The sequence below is a fragment of the Artemia franciscana genome, chromosome 1 (genome assembly GCF_032884065.1).
Source record: "Artemia franciscana chromosome 1, ASM3288406v1, whole genome shotgun sequence".
NCBI lineage: Eukaryota > Metazoa > Arthropoda > Branchiopoda > Anostraca > Artemiidae > Artemia > Artemia franciscana.
Window position 1 is genome coordinate 66,615,405 of NC_088863.1, and position 7,014 is coordinate 66,622,418.

At 31.2% G+C, this 7,014-nt stretch overlaps 1 protein-coding gene and 1 non-coding gene across 4 annotated transcripts in view; both read right to left on the reverse strand.

Annotated features, from left to right (window-relative positions):
- LOC136033056 (LIM domain-binding protein 2-like) overlaps positions 1-2,366 on the reverse strand; it is a 70,658-nt gene extending 68,292 nt beyond the window's left edge. Inside the window, exon 1 of one of the 3 annotated variants that reach the window (XM_065713665.1) lies at positions 2,334-2,366. The gene's annotated coding sequence lies outside the window, so the exon portion shown is untranslated. Of the gene's footprint in view, positions 1-2,311 lie in introns of all 3 variants that reach the window. The other 2 variants (XM_065713648.1, XM_065713657.1) reach the window with 2 other exon arrangements.
- Positions 2,367-7,007: 4,641 nt separating this feature from the next.
- LOC136033858 (U5 spliceosomal RNA) overlaps positions 7,008-7,014 on the reverse strand; it is a 117-nt gene continuing 110 nt past the window's right edge. The window contains exon 1 of the small nuclear RNA XR_010619039.1: positions 7,008-7,014. This exon is cut by the window's right edge and continues 110 nt beyond it. This is a non-coding gene — a small nuclear RNA (U5 spliceosomal RNA).

Below are 7,014 nucleotides of genomic sequence, written 5' to 3' on the forward strand. Positions count from 1 at the left end.
GGCTGTCAGGTATTTAGTCAAAATGTTCCTATTGGGTTAGTTGGTCTATACATATGGTAAACTTTTTCTTCAAATATGCACATCAAAATAAAGACTCACAATGATTGTATACAAGATGACATCTTTGTATACAAGATGACATCTTTGTATACAAGATGATGAATAACATCATAATCAAAGGTTACAACAATAAATGACTTTGTAGCAAAACAAAATAATGTATTTTTAAATAAAATCAGAATCCTTTTTTCTTGGTCCTAAAAAACTGTTTCTATGTAATAAAAAAAATTACAAATTATTAGTCAACATAATACTTGTCTCCACTCCAACATTCATTTATACATATACCCCACAATAGAGAAAATGGGGTAGGTAAGTAGTAATGCTATTTGGCAGTTGCTGCTAAAGTGTTGTACCACTGGCAGAGTTCATTGTATGAAGATTTGAAAAAAGCTGTAAAATTATAAAATCTAAAATTGTTTCTAGCTGAGATAATCTATTGAATTTTTGAAGTTATTTGATATTTAGGATTTTGTAAGATATCTGTTTCAATAATAGTGAGTGTTTTGAAGAGTATCAAATATTTGAGATGAAAGGAATGCATACAAAGACTATAGGTTCAGTTATTTTTGTTTTCTACCTATCAAAAGACAATGGTTTTTGAACAGCCATCAGAAGAGAGAAATTTCCCTTCACAGAAAAATCCTAAATCAGCCATTGAATTTTTATGCACCCATCTCTATGCTATATTTTTCATGAATTTTGGAATATTTGATGGAGGCTGTAAAATTTGTTCCTTTATTGGGCTTTGAATAAATCATTTTTATCTTGGACTGTGGTCTCAAAGAAAGCCTATATTTAATTAGAAGCAAATACAGTAAACTGAAAACTGTGTTGTGACTACTCTGCTTTATAAAGGTTAAACTTGGTGAACTGAATATTTCAAATATATGTCATCCACTTTACTCTAAATTAAATCCTACCTGCAAGTTTCTGTTTCTTTCTCTTGTTAAGTTTAGGTCATGGGCCTAAGTATGAGCCTGATTTGGTTATTAAACAAGTTTCTGAAGATCATATTGCCCTAACAACAAAATGTTCCATGTTCACAAATTAATGCCCAAGAAAACATTTTTAATTATCATGAAAAATTGGCATTTTTTATATAGCTTATACCTTTGATCTGATACAAGTTTGACCTATTCATAAGCAAATACTATAAAATTATGCAAATAAATAAAAAAACAAATTCCATAAAAATGAAGACATGAAACCCTTACAATTTTCTATGAATAAGCTGAAATCAGTCAAGTATAAAATAAAACAAAATCTAGGACAAAACCAAAGTCTTTCTGCTATGCTAATTCACAAATGGCACTAATTTACAAAACTGTACATAGGAGGGGGAAGGCAAAGTATTTTGAAAATCTGAGGAGGGGGGTTCCTTGATGGATGTACCAAAATATATATATTTCAATGAAAATTCCTAAAGTATTTTGCCAAATCTAGGGGAACTCCTTCTCATTTGATGCAGATCCATTATTAAAAAATCATTTAGTAAGCTCAAATACTTTTCAAGATAGCCAAGTGAAAAGGCCATCATTTGGAAATTTTAACTAGCCTAGTCTAAAATTCTAACCTTAATAGTTCAACTGAATGTAAGAAAGTGATAGGCCTAAGCCAAATAGTTTCAATAATCAACACTACTGTATGCTATCTCAGACACTAATGCACTGAAATTAGTATAGAAACAGGATATTTAAACCAAATTTAGGTGAATGCCCACAGATTTATTGCAAAATTAATACCTTTCCATAATGAATTTGGCATTAAGTTATTTTTCTTTTTGTGAACAATGTAGGTCAATTTTATACAGTGTGTTAAATTTAAGATATAGGTTAGGCTAGCTTAATCAATCACGAAACAATGCAGAAAAAATAATTGTGGTAAAATTCTAGTTTAGCTACTCTTTGCTATCTTGGCAAGAGGCTACGTTATTCAAACTATACCCAAGACAAACAAGTTTAAACATGCAACTAGCCTAGAATATCCTATTCATACACCCCTAGAGTGTATCTAATTTTTTTGATTTCAAGGTCAGTTCCAAAATATTCTAAGAGTTTCCTCTACTGGTCGGTGGCCTTAGCTACAATATTTACAAGGACTACAAATGTTTTATCAAAATCTTGGTCGTAGTATTTTTTCTATCTGAATAAGACCTTAGTTACTTCAAAAGCCGTTCCTGGTGAACGTAAAATTCAAGTAACTTCTCTAGTTACTTTAAAGTTACTTGATTTTTCACCTGGAACACCCTCTAGCTTTTCAAACTAGTCTACCTCTTGTTTTGAGTTTGCTTCTTCTTCAAATGTGATGCATAGTTGTCGCAACTTGACCGTGACTATATAGCGTTACCAGTCGAGTTAAAAGTAGGAGTTTTCACGCTAAACGCTATCCTCCCCACTGAAATGTGGCAGAAATTGTGCTGTATTTTAATGCCTCAACCTTTCCAAGGCTTTTGCCTCAGCAAGAAATTCAGCCTATTCAGAATTAATTAGTTGTTTGTCACAGCTTTACTTGTGAATATCTAATAACTAAAATTTGTATGCTTTACCCTAAGAAATGCACAGAGCAGGTGAGTCAGGGTAAAAAAAGGCAACACCCTTACAATCCCCTAATGTAAGATAAAAATGCAGTCCTTGATGTTAAATTACGAAGCTCTTGATCATTCTCCCTCTTTGTCAGTTGCCAGTAGCTCTTTTAGACTAGACTCAGACTCAACGCCAATCTGTTGACAATGTGTCCCCAATGACATTTAAAATGACATGGATAGAATTTTCGTGCAGCACATCTGGCATCGGTGGTATGGTGGTGTGTCATTAATCTGTTTATATTAAACCTTAAGTTGTGCAGTGATTTGTAGATTTTGCTGTGCTAAGCAAGCTAACGTGCTAAGTAACGTGATACAAAATCTAACAGTATCGAGTTCTAACCATAAAATGAGAATATGAGCTTGAAAAAGAATAAGGAGTCATTCATCTAAAGAGAGGAAGGGAGACCTAGGCCTCTCAGAAATTACTCAAAATATCTTTTTTTTAGAAGCTTATAGACTGATAATATTTGAAGTGGCACACAACAATAAAGTTCCCCCCGCCCAGTCTTTTTTGCTTTTAAACATCTACTAAGATTATTAAACTCTTCGCGTTAACAAGCTGTAAGTTAAGGGTGACTCTGCCAAAAAACAGCAGAAACTCTACAAGATAAAGTTTTAGCAACGATAGATTCATTAAAAGAATTGGCCTTTTATCTTGATTCCATATGCATAAAATTCAATATGTTTAATGTTTTTAATCAAAATATTACGAGCCTCAGAAATTGTCTGTGATTTTTGAAAAAAGGGAGAAACGTCCCTAAAAAGTTCGACTCAAGAATCTTGGAGCTCCCACCAGCAAAAATTTGAAATTTTGTTTCTTTTTTGCCAGGAGAATGGTCAACAATGCATGGTTATTTGTTTTTTTCCGAAGGGGGATTTTATCAAACCACAAGTCTAAGCGAATGGAATGGATATTAAGCACCCATTTTAAGTGACCAAAAAGAAAGGAGGTCAACCAGCTTTTCGCAAACACCTCTTTATCCCCATCAGATAAAAGTCATCAGAAAAAAAATAACTATACCTTTGGGAAGGGCTTAACCTTTCAGCTCTAGAAAAAGGGATGTACGCTTTATTACTGGGATGTATATAGATGTTTATCAGGATGGATCGGTATTTTCTTCTTAGGGAAGAGTTCCCACGGGGAGATTCTTTGATGGGGAGGCCAGTTTCCAGGGATGAACTTTTCAAATTAAATAATGCACGGGAAGAATATGCCAAAATTCATGCAAAAAAATCTTTCCCAGGAAAAATCGAACTTTCCAGGTTGAAGTGTCCGATGAAATTTCCCGGGTGTAATTTTCAACAAGAATGCAATTGTTTCAAAGAATTTCTTACGGAGATTTTACATGGAGAAATACTTGGAGGAGGTAGTAGTAAAATATTTTTCATAGACTTGAAGAAATTATGAGTGGGGGGGGGGGGGTCCCTGAAAGAGGAAGTGGATTTCCAGGCATTATTTGAAGAAAGAAATTAGTTATTTCTCAACTGAAACTTAGAAGCATCACTAAAACTTAAAACAAATTGAAATTTTTTCGTTTATGAGGGGGACTGCCTCTTTTTTAATTCCTTGCTCTTTACGCTAAAGTCTGGTTGTTAGATATAAGTAGGTTTTTTTGAAAAAATATAAACTTTGTATGAAAAGTGAAGGATTGAGAAATTAGCCCCCTCATTTACGGGATAATTTCCGTTTGTTTAAGTTATAATTTTACTCCTTAGTTTTAATTGAAACTATTTACTTTCATACATTCATTTTTAAGATTTGTCTCACGTCACTAGCTGTAATTTGTCATTCCTTTGGTCATTCCGTCCCTGTTCCCTATTTTTCAGCGTATTTCATTGCAAAATATACATTCGTTTTAAGGTTTTAATCTTGAATTAAAGATTATAACTTTCCAAGTCACTTCGAAAGACTCAAAATATTTTGAATTTAAAGGATTACAAAGGCGTCCCTTTCCGTGAAGTTTTTATTGCTTCACTAAAACATCATACAATGCAATGTGATAGCAAAGCTTGGAAGTCCTTGAATCTATGGAAGTACTGAAAGAGCCACAGCAGTTTTTATTTGTTTCAAATTTTGTATTCTAATGTGGTGGGCAAAAATAACTTCAATAGTTATTTTTTGACTCAGTTGAAAACTTTAACTTAGATCAACGATTCTAAGCAAAGAGTATTTTGTTTTTTGTTAAAAAATATGTTAGTATTTTGAAAAGACTTACTTCTCATAGACAAAAATTTGTTAGTTTTTTCCTATACTTTTAGGACTCTCAATTATTACTCTTAGGAAAAAATTATTCTTAGGAAAAAGGTGCTAGTATTACGAAAAAACTTGTTACTTATAGGAAAAAAATACGCGAGTGTTCTGAAAAACTTGTTACTCATATTAGAAAACATTTTAGTATTCTTGAAAACTTAGTAAACTGAAGTTTAGTAAACTGAAAACTTGGAAGCGCTCTTAGGAAGAAACTTGTTTGTATTTTGAAAAAAAATTTTACTCATGAGAGAAAACTTGCTACTACTCGTAAGAAAAACATTTTAGCATTATGAAAAAATTTGTTCCTCTTAGGAAAAAAACCTATTAGTATTGTGAAAAAAAATTATTACTCGTTGGAATAACCTTGTTAGTATTGTGAGAAAATCTATTACTCGTAGAAAAATCTTTTTAGTGTTGAGAAAAAACTTGTTACTTTAAGGGAAAAACTTATTAGCATTTTTCTACTCGTAGGAAAATCATGTTAGTATTTTGAAAAAATATGCTAGAAATCGTAAGAAAAAATCAGTTAGCATTACGAAATAACTGTTTACTCATAGGAAATAACTTGTTAGTTTTATGGAAAAAAAATTCTACTCGTAGAAATAAACATGTTAGTATTATGAAAAAACCTGTTAAGTATTTTGAAAAATGCTTGTTACTAAAAAAAAGAACTTGTTAGTAGTCGTAAGAAAAGACTTAAACACTGGAAAAATATACTAGTATTTTGAAAAAAACTTGTTATTCTTAGGAAAAAACTTGTTGGTATTGTTAAAAACTTATTACTCGTAGGCTAAAACTTGTTAGTATTATGAAAAACTGGTCACTCGTAGTAAAACACTTGTAGTATTGCGAAAAATCTTGCTAGTTAGAGGAAAAAACTTGTTAGTATTGTAAAAAAAACTTGCTAATCTTAGGAAAAAAAGTTGTTAGTATTTGGAAAAAAACTTATTACTCTTAGGAAAAAAAAGTTGTTAGCATTGTGAAAAAAAAACTTATTACTCGTTGGAACAAACTTGTTGGTATTGTGAGAAAATTTGTTACTCATAGAAAGGTCTTGTTAGCATTGTAAAAAAACTATTAATTATAGGCAAAAATTTGTTAGTATTGTGAAAAACTGGTTATTCGTTGAAAAAACTTGTTAGTATTGTGAAAAAACTTTTTACTCACAGGAAAAAACTTGTTAGTATTGTGAAAAACTCGTTACTCGTAGGAAAACGCTTGTTAGTATTGTAAAAGAGCTTGTTACTCACAGATAAAAGAGTTGTTACTATTGTGAAAAAACTTGTTAGTCGTAGGAAAAGAATTTTTAGTATTGTGAAAAACTTATCACTTGTAGGAAGAAACTTGTTGGGGTTGTAAAATAAAACTTGTTACTCACAGAAAAAACTCTTTTAGTATTGTGAAAAAACTTATTACTCTTAGGGAAAAAGTTGTTAGTATTGTGAAAAAAATTGTTATTCATAGGTAAAACTTGTTAGTGCTCGTAGGAAAAAACCTGTTTGTGTTGTGAAAAAACTTTTTAGTAGTAATAGGAAAACATATTAGCATTATGAAAAAACCTGTTACTCTAAGGGAAAAACTTGTTAGCATTGTGAATAAATTTGCTCCTCGTAGGAGTATTCAAGTTAGTATTTTGAAAAAACTTGATAGTATTGTGAATAAACTTGCTCCTCGTAGGAAAATTCAAGTTCATATTTTGAAAAAAAACTTGTTAGCACTCTTAAGAAAAACCTGTTAGCATTAAGAAAAAAATTTTTACTCATAGAAAAATACTTGTTACTATTATGAAAAAAATGTTACTCGTAGGAAAAAAAACATGTTAGTATTGTAAGAAAACCTGTTTGTACTTTAAAAAATACAAGTTCCTAATGAAAAAAACCTGTTGTTAATGGTAAGAAAAAAATTTGTTAGCATTGGAAATTTTTGAAAAGAGTAAATTTTTGTTTATATATGACTTCAACAATCTTGTATTTTCTAGGGTTACTTGTCTTATGGCAAATCAAGACCGTTTCCTCAAGTAACAATCCTAATGACCTTCCAAGTCATTTACTTCTTGGAAAATACTAAGGATAAGTAATCTTGGAATATACGTTCGTACTACAAGAATAGGGTCTAT